This window comes from Phalacrocorax carbo, chromosome 2, assembly GCF_963921805.1.
Source record: "Phalacrocorax carbo chromosome 2, bPhaCar2.1, whole genome shotgun sequence".
In the NCBI taxonomy this organism is placed as follows: Eukaryota; Metazoa; Chordata; class Aves; order Suliformes; family Phalacrocoracidae; genus Phalacrocorax; species Phalacrocorax carbo.
Window position 1 is genome coordinate 26,697,896 of NC_087514.1, and position 13,173 is coordinate 26,711,068.

Genomic DNA, 13,173 nt, shown 5'->3' on the forward strand with positions numbered 1-13,173 from the left:
GTGGAAATCTAAGCTGAAATATGTCTGTTTAAAAGCATCTGCAGCTGTTGCTGCTTCCAGCCTCTTCTCTCTCAGCCTTGATGGCAGCCTGAGTTCTCCTTGTGCTCCTTTGTTTGCTTAGTTTGATTCACACCCACTTGGCAACATATGCTCTTCATTCTCCTCTAATTAATTTCCTTCCAAATAGGCAAAATGTCAGCCACCGTGACAAAAGCCTGTGCTCCTGCATGCAGCTTTTGAGGTATTTTCTGTCAATTAGCCAAAGATCTTTTCCCTCTCTTCATTATGACTGCCTTGGCCCAGGCTTTAGTTTTCTAGAGCGTGAGTTACGTCACATAACAGTGAGTCCCCTCGTGACCCTTGACTTTTTAAGGTTCCTTCTGAGGGATGGAGTTTGCTCAACAATAGAAGTGCAGCCTGAAATTTCCTCCCTCCAGTTGGAAGGTGTTGCCTTTGATGGGGCGTTCATCCTGTCCCATAGCTGGTTTGGACACATGGCTCCCCACAGCCTCATTGAGTCAACAGAGCTCTGTGCTCATCAAGGCTTGTCAAGGCTTATCCAGAACCTTGCAGCCTTGGGATCTGGATTGGATGTCCAAATTATTGCATTAAGGAGATGAACCTGTGTGGGTCGCTCATGCTAATGTTGTATTTGATATATGTACTACAGATGTAGAAGGGGTTAGCAGTACTTCCTAACACTAAAGCTGGCCAGTGCTTCCTGCTATACAGCACTTGAGTTGTTTGTTACTTTGAAACTTTTCCTTTTTGGACTAGATCTTCCCCTCATTAGTTTTCTGCTGCTGGGCTGATTTAAGTTTGGGTCAAAAGCTTCAGCAGAAATGGCTGAACTGTTCCTAAGACTGTGGGTAGGAGAAAACAGTTGGTTTTGTCCTTATTCCAGAACTGGAAACCCTTCTGCTGAAATGCCTTCTTGCCTTCATCTTTTGGATTGGGACTTAAAATAGAGGTGGGAAGAGATGGGAGGAATAGGCATGACTTCTGTATTAGCATGTTTTTCACTGCTCCCCTTAGAGTCTGCACCAGTTTATAAATATTTGCAAGAAAAAGGCAGTAGGAATATGATGGTAACAACTTCTTTCTTTTGGGCAGCTAAAATGTCTCCTGATTTCTCCCACACCAGGCTTGTGTGAGACTCAGAACTGCTAGATTCTACCAGTTTGAGCAAGCTGCATTCCCTTATGGCTTTTACGTGTGATCAGGCCCTGATCCACACAGGCCACAGAGTGACAAAATGCAGTCTGACCCAAGTTGTTGCAGGGAATTCTTCCTATAATTCTTCCTTCCAGTTGCTCTCTGCTGGGCGGGGCACAAATGCAGCAGCTAACAGCAAGGAACTGTCTCATCTGTGTGCTGAATCAGCCTACCAACATCCCGTCTGCCTCAGAGGAAAAAAAACCAGGTCAGAGCAGTAAAACTAGACCCAAGGTGGTATGGGATAAGGAAACTGGTGAGACCGGGTTTGGCACAGAGAGAGACAAGAAAGTGGAGAGACCTAGCAGAGCAAGGAGATGGACAGGTAGGAGGGAGGGCTGAGACTGGGCAGGCAAAGGCTAAGATGGGGTACTGAGTCAGGTAGAGAAGCCAAAGAAGGCCAGGTCCTGCTAAGTGAGCAGGATAGGTGAGGATGAGATGGGGGAAAATCAAGGTTGGAACAAGGTACTGCTACTAAAAAGAAAGAATCATTGAATCTGGTGAAAGGAGGGTGGATGCTCTCCTCCAGATCCTGTAACGGATCCCATGATTCCCAAGTCTCACCATTCTGCTCTTGGCAAATGCCCGTGAAGTCACTGGTAAAGCGATTGTTTCCTCTCAGCTGACATCTATAGGCTTTTAGAGTAATTGAATTCTCTTTCATATTCATTTGTGAATCACTGGAAATTTGAAAGTATGATCCAGATGAAAACCTTCATTCCAGCATGACCTCTTAACGGATACAGGTACTATTTTGCAAACTGCAAGCTTTTGGGATTAACGTTGCCTTGTGGACATTTAACAGCCTTGTAGGTGTACATCACAATGAAGTCTTGCATGAACACATTTTCTGTTTCTTTACTTCATCCAGCTAAGAGGATGGACAGTGATCTGGGAATAAGTTGAGTTGCAGCTGTTGTGAACATAATTTGGGCTTTCAATGTACATGGAAATCTGGTACCATTTATCTTTACAGGGCATTCTGAATTAGTGAATGTCTTTGACTTTTCATTTCTTTGACTTTTAGTTGCTGTCTTTGGTCTCTGTGCTCTACCTCATAAGTGCAGCTAATAACTCTTCATCTGGTAGCAGTGGTGTGAAGATAAATTAACCAAATTGTGTACAACACTTGACTGTATGGGGGGAGGTCAGACGCTGGCTTATATCAGGAATAGTGTGGCCAGCAGGACTAGCGAAGTGATCATGCCCCTGTACTGGGCACTGGTGAGGCCACAGCTTGAATATTGTGTTCAGTTTTGGGCCCCTCAGTACAAGAAGGACATGGAGTTGCTGGAGCGTGTCCAGAGAAGGGCAACAAAACTGGTGAAGGGTCTGGAGAGCAGGTGTTATGGGGAGAGGTTGAGGGAGCTGGGGTTGTTTAGTCTGGAGAAGAGGAGGCTGAGGGGAGACCTGAAAGGAGGTTGTAGCAAGGTGCATGTTGGTCTCTTCTTACTGGACACGAGAGATAGAACAAGAGGAAATGGCTTCAAGCTGCACCAGGGGAGGTTTAGACTGGATATTAGGAAAAATTTCTTCACTGGCATTGGAAGAGGCTGCCCAGAGAGGTGGTGGAGTCACCATCCCTGGAGCTATTCAAAAAACATGTAGACGTGGCTCTTCAGGGCATGGTTTAGGAGGCCTGGTGGTGTTGGGTTGACAGTTGAACTTGATGATCCTAGAGGTCTTTTCCAACCTTAATGATTCTATGATTCTATGATCTAACCTGGGGTTTAGAGGGGAGATGGATCTGAACTCTTGTCAGAAGTGCACAACAAGAGGATAAGGGGTGACAGTTATGAACTGTAGAAAGAAAAAATTCTGAATGAATATTAAGAAAAAAAACCACAGCAAAAAATATGAACACTGAAAGAGATGTCTCAGAAGCCTGTGGAAACTCCATCCTTAGTGGTTTTCAAAACTGGACTGAACAAAATCCTGAGTGACCTGATCTAATGCTGAAGTTGTCCCTCCTCTGAGCAGAGGACCAGATGGAGTAGATGACCTTCAAAGGCTCCTTCCAATGGAAGTGATCTCCTGGACTGTGTTAGGAGTAGGGAGAAAGAACAGATCTGCAATGTCTGTGACTGACCGACCGACTAACAGTCACTGACTATCTTCAAAAGCTCCTTGGGATCTAAAATCTGTGAAGAACATAGAACAACAGAATCTGCTCAGGAGCAATGGGGTTTTAAAATCTGATATGATGAAAGAATTCAGGAATCCTGCTTTGCGGAGGAAAACTCTTTTACTACCAGTATGAAATCAGAGGCCTGGAAAAGGTTGTGAGATCTCTTGCTAACTGTGTTGGCAGCTCCCCTAAGCCAGTGTTAACCAAGAAGCCTGCAGCATGCAGATGAACAGTGGAAGGTTGCCTAAACTGGAAAGCCACTTGAAAATGTAGCAGCAGCTTTCCTCAAGCTGCTTTTAGCAATGGCTCTACTCTTTTATCTATTCATTGAGTCTCTCTGTGTGTTGTTTCGCATAGCTGTACCATAAAGAAAAGCATAACCCAAAAGCAATAGTAATCCATATCTCCCCTCCCAGAGATGTTGCAAGATTTAATGGTCTGAAAAGGTCTTTAAGAAACTGCTAAAGTGTTGCAAGTTCTGAAATCTCAACCTTGGTTTGAAAGCTAAACACAGCCCAGAAATTACTTCACTAGGGCTTTTGTTCCCTAGCAGCTATGATGGTCTCAGGATCCAATAGACAAATATTAGGAGGGAAAAACATGCTGGAGATGAAGATATTGCTGACCCTGACACTCTTATGAGCAAAACTTGTTTGGAAAAGAATTTCTGCTTGCTCTCTACTTCAGCATGCAGGCAACCTCTAGAAAGAAGCTTCTAAGAAAAATCCTTATCACCAGATGTTAAGCATACATTGTTGGAGGATGTAAAATTTCCCCCAGGACACGGCTTATTTAGTTCTGCACTTACATGGGCCAATAAAAGTGGTCTCCAGACAACTTCTTTTCCTCTTTCTAGGAGAATTACAGAAGTATCACAGAGGTGAAAATATCACAGGTATAGCAGGAGAGCGATAAGAACAAAGATTTTGCCCACCTTCTAATTGTTTTTCGTTTAACTGGCTAGGCAGTAAAAGCCAACTCCCTGGCTACAAAGGACTGGTAGAAGCGAAGTTTGCTATGCTGAGCTCATCCCTCCTCCTGCAGCACAGCAGCCCTAGAAGCGAGGAGGGACACCGCCTGCCTTCAGAGCAACACCCTGCCTTGCAGCGCTGGCAGGTTCACATCCCCCTTTGCTATCTCATCCCAACCGTGTCAAGACCTATGCTCCTCAGCTGGGACAAGTTCATGTAGGTGGTGTGTGGTGGTATAAATGCAAGCAAAACACTTGTTAAAAAGCAATTAAGATTGCTTGAAGCAGGACTCTTTCCAGCCTTGGCCACAGCTGTGGGTTTAGCTGCACACACGCTGTTACTGCTGGGAAAGAGGAGTGTAAGGGTGTGAGTGTCTAGATCCAGCTGGGGATTTAGCTGGGGGTTTGGAAGTGGGGAATTAAGGTGACTTCAGGCCGCCTCCTTCTTTAGCTTTGGTTTCCAGTTTCCCTCTTGCAGTTCCAGTCCTTGCAGGTAACAGGTTTCTAGGGTGTGTGCAGCTTGTTTTGAGCTTCATGTTCCTGCAAGCCTGATGCAGCTGCCTGGCTGGTTGGCCAGGTGTGCCAGGCTCGGAGGTTTTTGGGTGGCAGAGAGCTGAGACATCATGAGCATAGAGGGAGCATGTGCTGCTCCCTGGCTGCAGGTCTCACTGCAGCCTCATTCCTGGACCTGAAACTCAGTCGTGTGATGGGACCGTGGCCCTGGCCGTCCTCCTGCGTCTGTGCCACCTGTAACAGCTGCCTCTGCTCCTGCTCTTACGTAAAGCATTTTAAATTAAAAAACTTAACTCCTCCACGGCAAGCAATGCTAGCATGCCAGTGAGGTGCAAGAATCATTCTGGCCGGTGTCTTTGCTGAGTTTGATTTTAACTACTTGTTTTACAGACAGCATTCAGCAAAGGCAGGGAGAGGGGTTTTGTGCAAGGGTGACCTGAGGGTGGCAGCAGCTGCTCACAGGAGCGTTGGTCCGGGCTGTGCAACTGCTCAAGTGCCTGTACCAGGGGTGTGCGGGGACTGCAGGGCCCTTCAGGAGCGAGCAGGAGCACTGAGTTACGGGGTGGTTGCCCAAGGGAGCCCTCAAAGGTGAGGGTGACATAGGATCGCTGTCATGCATCGGGAGTGCCTGTGACTTTGCTACAAAGGAGTCCTTATGTGAACCTGGTTGCTGCTTCCAGGCAGAAGTAAATCACGAACTCTCTATTTCTGGATCGAAATCAGTGAGGTACATGTTAGTCTGGTGACCAGCTCTGTTGTGAGTGAGTTATGAGGGGATTATACCTTCCAGCGAAGAAAGAGCAAACTGTGCAAATGCAACTGATGTAAAAGACCACAGTTTGTAAATCAAAGCTGCAGCCAGAGCCTTATTGTGGGTGTCCGACATCCTGAGGACCCAAGTGTGGGAACTACAGGTTATGGCACCAAAGGGGTCAGGGTACCAAAGCACTGTCCTAGTACTGCTATAGGCACCTAAAAAACCCCCAGAGTCCTAAAATCACTCTGCAGCTGCAGACTGAGCTGTGAAATACCTAAACATGCTAAACACCTACCCAAACCAATCAGCACCCCGTGGGTAATCTCACATCAGTGTTTTGTTGCCAAAGAATTGCCACAATGATTAAAAGGCTGGGAATGCTCTTGCATCTTTCTCCTGATGCTGTAGGCATCTGTGGACCCTAGTTGAAGTACCCAGCTCTCCCCAGGTGTTGCAAAGTATGCCTGTGCACCTAACTCAGGGCTATGGTTTCTCAACATGGGAGAGGCACAAAAAGGGTTGGAACTGTAATGCTGCATTTCAGAGCACCTGTGTCTCTGCAAATCTGGCTGATGCTGGCATTCTTCTCCAGGTCTTGCTTATGATCCAAGAGGGAAAAGCAGACATGACTGCATAGAACTTCTCTATTCTTTTTGTTTCCAGGGCCAGCCAAAGACAGTAGGATCTTGTAAGTAACTTAAGGCAGCCTGAGGGCTTCTCTAAATTTCAATGCCTGGTAATAGTTCAAAGAGGTTGCTCCATCACAACCCATTATAACCTTCAGATGTGCCCTCAGTGGTGGTTAAGACCATGGAAGGTCCCAACTCTATCCATTACCAAATTTGGCCAATTTGCATCATTCTATCAGGCTCCAGGATCTTGGTGTTTCATTTGGGAGGGCCAAAGTCCCATGGGACAGAATTAGTTCTTACTGCATTACAATTAGGCAATAAAATCTTAAGACCACACACAAAATTCTTTCAGGCTACACTTCTCCTGAAATCCTTGAGTAAGAATTGAGTAGGAGAGGAACAATGCTTCAAGTTTGGCCCTTTGTTTTTTTTCCAAATCACTAATATGCTCAAAGCCAGTTTGAGCAAGCTTGGCATTCTCCCGCTGCTTTTCCCTGATGCTTGTGAGCCGTTGTACCTTAGGAGTGCTCAGCTGCAGACAGAACAGAGTTTAAGATACAGGGGGATGACCTGCTAAGGAAAGTATCTGAAACTAGTGTGTGCTGCTCATTTTCTCTCTTCAGATATGACAGCTTCTATTCCACCTCCAGATGCTCACCATGTGAATAATGTACATCCCACTAAGATATATCTGTTACAGCATCCAAACCAAACCTGGATGGGTTGATTCCAGTGTGGTGACATCTGAAGTGCATTCCTAAGTACCAAGAAATACCATCTGAGAAAAGCTGTGGGGAAAAGTCTGATAATATGTGAGGAAACACAGAATCACAGAATCCTAGGTTGGAAGGGACCTCAGCGATCATCTGGTCCAACCTTTCTGGGAAGAGCAGAGTCTAAACAAGATGGCCCAGCACCCTGTCCAGATGACTCTTGAAAGTGTCCAATGTGGCCAAGTCAACCACTCCCCTAGGGAGATTATTCCCACGGCTGACTGTCCTCACTGTGAAAAATTTTCCTCTCGTGTCCAACCGGAATCTCCCCAAGAGCAACTTGTGTCCATTCCCCCTTGTCCTCTCCATGTGACTCCATGTAAAAAGGGAGTCTCCGTCTTCTTTGTAGCTGCCCCTTAAGTACTGGTACATGGTGATGAGATCCCCTCTGAGCCTCCTTTTCTCAAGGCTGAACAAACCTTGTTTGTTGAAACATTTGTTTGCATCACTGATAATTGTCTATCAAAGATGGTGCTGCTTCCGTTTCATTCTGCAGTATGCTGGGCAGATAACTTTAGGTGACCATAAACCCTCTGTAAAGGTTGTTTATTATTAGCCAAAGCTACTTGCTCCTTTGTTTTTCCCAGAGCCAGGAGAACCTGCTGATCCTCCTAGAGCTGGGACTGATGAGAGCTCCTGTTTGAACGAGTACAGCTTTTAAACAGTCTCTGCCAAAGGGGCTGATGCATAGGCAGGTTTAATGACAAGTTAAAATTAATTCCAATGTACAGCCCCTGGCTGCTACCAGCAGTTGTCAGCAGCAGGTCCTGCTTTGGGGTGGCTGAGGGTGATAGTGCTGCCAGCTAGAATGAAACAAAGTCCTTCTGAACCTGAGCCCTGAAGATGGCCTGGAGACTTCCTGCAAGGAGTCTGCAGGTAGGAGCTGGTTACTCCCTGGATGGCTTCTTAGCAGATTTTCTCCTGTGGGAGACATGAGGGGAAGGGAAGGAATCATTAGAGGGGATGCTCCAACCCACAGTGCAGTCATCTGCTGAGACCTGCTGCCCTGTGAACACCCCAGCTGGTGGCGTGACTGCAGGCACACCCTGGCTTCATCACTTGTCACCCCTGTGAAAGGTGGTGGCTGCTAGACCATAGTCCCCACTACATTTTGAATTCAGTGGGAGGTTTGGCCCCTCAGATGAACAATCTAGCTGGACAGCTCTTCAGGGGTAGCTCCTGCCTTTCCCAGGCATGAGATGCTGCCATAGTCTGTAGCTGGGAGAGGGAGGTTTCCCTGGACATGCTGGCTTCACCTGAAAGACTTCCTGCGTCCTGGCAGGAGGCCTACCTGGAGCCTCCAGGCTTCCAACGAGCCCTGCAGGATGTCTGCAATGGGAACTCTTTCTCTCCAAAAAGTAGTCTGTGCCTCTCAGAAGAAGATGCACACCGTGTTACTGCACTGTGGTCATGGGGCACATACAGGGAAATAGGTCAGGAAGGAAAAAAACAGGAGCTGGAAAAGATGAGAAGTTACAGTAAGCAGGTGTTCCTCTTAGACTGGAAATGAGTTGCTGGGAATAATACAGTCTCAGTGCTGAGCTCCTTGGACATTCTCCAGTTCCTCCTCTGGCTATAGGAGCACCCCTTCGGCTTGCGGCCATGGCCAACGAGGGTTGGAGTCGGGGCACAGGGACTCACGCCAGCCCCTGGGCACAGTGGGGTGGAAGGATAATGGCTTTCTTTCACCCAGGCAATACTCAAAGTAATTTCTCCCCGCTCCTCCAGCTCCCCACATGATTTGCAAAGCCAGGAAACATATGGCCCTTTGTTCTTACTGCATCTGATTTTAAAAATTTGGTATGTGATTTGCAATGAACAACGGTTGTGCTGGTGAGCTGTGCTGTTAAGAAGCTCTGATCTTTGCACTGCCTTGGAGAGAAGGCAGCTGCCTCCTGTCCTCCAGCCCAGCTCATCAGTGCTGTCCTGGAACACCATGGCCATGGCTGCGGACTGGGAGGCTGCGCAGGGATGCTGTCAGTGAGACCCAAGTCCAGGTGTGGTGGCTTATTTGCCATTGCTTTTAGACACCCCACTGTGCCCTGTGGGAGCCCACCTGAGTATCTTCCCATTGCCACCACAAGATTCCCACCTAATGCTGCTGTGGTTGGGCTTGAGGAGAAATAACTTTCAGCAATGGTTTGGCAGGCCATCACCAGTAAAGGGTCTCTCCATCCTTTTTTGGAGGAAAGTCATGCATCTGTGGTGCTAGAAATGTGTGTGAGAGGAGGAGTGCAGAGAAGCTGGTGTTGTGATTACTGCCTTGATGTGCTGCTCAGAGGAGGAAAGTCTGATGAGAAACCATCCTCAACGTCCTAAGTGGGTAATGCAGTGACGCCCGGAGTGAAGAGTGCCAGCATTTCCCAGATCACTTTGACATCCCTCTCAGTATCAGAGAAGAGTTTAGTGACGATAAAATGCGTTTTGTTATGTTAAAATGCAGAAATAAAAAAATGAATTTCTAGAATAAAAAAAAAAGTATTTGCAAATGTTAGAACAGAAACATACATTTATAATCCCTGGTAACATTGGTGAGGACTCCTGAGACGCCTTTCTGTGCCCTCTTGGCTAGCAGAATTAATCTGCAGTTGTTAAGGTTGTCCCAGTCCATCAAGTGCACCTTCATGCTCCAGTATGCTCCAGGGGTTCAGAGAAGGGCCACCAAGATGACCAAAGGACTGGGAAGCCTGCCATTCGAAGATAGGCTGGGAGAACTGGGGTTGTTCAGCCTTGAGAAAAGGAAGCTTCGAGAGGATCTCATCACCATGTACCAGTACTTAAGGGGCAGCTACAAAGAAGATGGAGACTCCCTTTTTACACGGAGTCACGTGGAGAGGACAAGGGGGAATGAACACAAGTTGCTCTTGGGGAGATTCCGATTGGACACAAGAGGGAAATTTTTCACAGTGAGGATGGTCAGCCATGGGAATAATCTCCCCAGGGAAGTGGTTGACTTGGCCACATTGGACACCTTTAAGAGTCACCTGGACAGGGTGCTGGGCCATCTTGTCTAGACTGCACTCTTCCTAGAAAGGTTGGACCAGATGATCGCTGAGGTCCCTTCCAATCTGGGATTCTGTGATTCTGTGATTCTGAGTATGTGATGCCAGACAGGTGCCTTAATCCTGAATGGTCTCCCTTTGTGTATATCCTTATTTCCTGAAGATCCACTGGTTATAAAAACACTCTTCAGACTTCCCAGTAACGTAGAGTGTTGAAAATTAATTAATTATGATATAAATTTCTGTCTCCTCATGTTAATTAATTTCAGCAAAGAGCGTGTACGCTGACCTCCCATGGCTGATGAAGCAGTTACTGGAGGTAAATCAGCTGCATTGATTGCAGAGTCTCCTGGTTTGTCTCAAGTGTAAATGTTGGAGCCAGCTACTTTTCTCCTCATACTTCAGGATGGCTGAAACAACTCTCTCTGCTAGCTTTGCTTAGCTAAGATTTTCCAGTAAAAGATGCATCTTAAAAACACAAGGTTGCAGACATACTGGGCTGACACCTTAATAACTGGTCAATGCCAAGTCAGGTGGAGAGATTTAATGTAATATTGCTGAAAGCGGTTTTAAATGTGGGATGCCATGTTGCACTCACCAGTAAATCTGGGAAGCTTCAGTGCTGGAGGCTCCAGTGCTGTTGTAATGTGGGGTCTGGAGACTGCTCCTGCACAGACAATGTACATTAGGGTGTCAAAAGTTGTGAATTTTCCTGCATCCTGAATGGGTGTGCCTTGGGTTATTTATCAGCACTTGACGCTGTGCAAACTCCGTGACTCGCGTTCAATGTTTTAGATGCCTTTCAGAAAGGCATCAATTTTGCAGTCTGAAATTCCATGTAATTCCATGTAGCAGACACATTTGGGGCCAAGGTCTGACCGGGTGGCTTTGTCAGCCTTTCAGGAGAACAGAAATGTTGCTAACTGTAACTACATATTTTGGCAATGGACCTTTCTCTTCCTGCCTGCTGTGACTAGCCTGTCTGTTGGTCATGCTGCCTGTCCAGCTGCTGATGGCATCTCAGAGAAAGCACTGAGGTAGGTAGTGTTTCCTTTAAAGACTTCTGAGCTCATGAGAATGAGATAGTGCATTCCCATGTGGTTAAGTTATACTCTTGCAAGACCCGGCTAGAAGTGTTAGGAAAACAACACTTGGTTGCTAGGAGGTGCTGTATGGGGATTAATTAATCAGGATGGTTGTGCCTTCTGTTTGCTGTCATCGCTGATGTAAAAGAGAGGTTTCCAAAGCTGAAAGTTGTGATGGACTCTTGTTGGGCCGAGAACTTTACATATAGAAACATGCACTAAGACAGTTGTGACAAATGTTAGTCATTATAAAATACTGCACAGAAAAATAAATCTAAACTGTGAGGCCCACAAGAGGTGCTCGGGCTCGATCTGCTCTGTCAAAGCTGTTCCTCTGTCCGCGTTGTTACGGGCAGCAGTGACACAAAAGCAGCTAAGACTGCTAGTACAAAAGATCTTTCCTCTTCCACTATATGGGGAAAAGAGGCTGATATTGAGCTTAAAGATCTCTGGTCCAGTTTTGAAGCGATATGCTAAACTTCCTTAACACACAAGTAAGAGATTTGGCTTGCCCCTTGCAAGAGCAGAGAATGCTATCACAGGTTGCAACTTCTTTACTGTAGCTGGTTGAGCTGCCCAGATGATCACTTTCTGATGTATGACCACCAATATTGTTTAAATTAAGCAAAACAGAGGGGGAAGTAGGTGGGAGAAGTCAGCAGGCAAAACAGAAAAGCCATGAGGAGAGTGATAAAACCTAATGGAGCTTGGAGCAGTCTCTTCAACTAGATGATGAGGTGCGCCCAAAGCCCCAGACTGTAGTAGACACAATGCAGTCTTGACTACACTCACACACAGAGGATTGAATCCACACAGCTTTGAAACACTTTTAGACATTAAAGTTGTTGGACAAGCAAGCTTGTGGCTAGTTGGCTCGAAGCATCTGTTCCCTGGGAGGTACTAGGCAAACAAAAATACTTAGTTTCCCATCAGCTGAAGTCAAGTATTTCCTCGGCCCTATGAGAAGCGTGTAGGCGGAAGGCAAGCATGGTGTTCAAATTCCCAAAAGCCCTTAGCTTGGTGACACTGTGTAGTGAACTTCAGGACAGCTGGCCCCAAGGGTCACATCCTGAACCAGGGATGGGTGCCCTAATTCTGCATCCCATGGGGCTAACACTCCTCATCACTGATCTGCGTTAAATGCTGTGTAAGGCTGGGATTCAGAGCCCCCCCACCAGTGTTGTTTGGTGCCTGAACAGTTCAGTGGGTGCAATCACAGCAGCATGTCCAGCACTCGTTGCGGGTGTCAGGAAGGGAGAAGGCTGGATCCAAAAACGACCACATGAGCTCTCCTGGTGCAGCGTAGGGGGAATGTGGGGATTAATGTTCTATAACAAGCAAGCTGCAAAATCCCACCTAACCCCCTTGTGCACCTAAGAAGTATTTCTGTTATCTTTGACTCTCTTTTAGTCTTGAAAAGAGGGGCCTGCATGAAAATTAAGACAACCTTTTGCATAACAGTCAGATCCTTGCACCGTTCATCTATAGGGGAGCTCCTTATCCTGAAGGAACTCAGCTCTGCAGCTTCCTCTTGGCAGGAGCATGCCTGAGCTCCTAATTTATAGAAGAATTGCAGGTGATAGGGAGCAACTTCTTGCCCAAACTGACACAGTGGGCTGATAATATTCATGGAAATGGTCTAATATATAAAAGCATGAAGTAATCTAGTGGTTAAAAGATTCTGTTTGGAGGGGCAGGCTTGAACTTCAGCCCTGGGCTCTGTGTTGGTTCTTTGAGGGTATATTACAGCAGCAGCCCAGGGAGCGTATGGCTCCAAGTCCCTTCCAGGGGAAGAGAGCAGTAATGAAGGTGTAAACAAAGCTGGTGAAGGGTCTGGAGAGCAGGTCTTATGAGGAGAGGTTGAGGGAGCTGGGGTTGTTTAGTCTGGAGAAGAGGAGTCTGAGGGGAGACCCTATCGCTCTCTACAACTACCTGAAAGGAGGTGGTAGTGAGGTGGTTGTTGGTCTCTTCTCCCAAGTTACTAGTGATAGAATGAGAGGGAACGGCTTCAAGCTGCACCAGGGGAGGTTTAGACTGGATATTAGGAAAAAGTTCTTCACTGAAAGAGCGGTCAGGCATTGGAAGAGGCTGCCCAGAG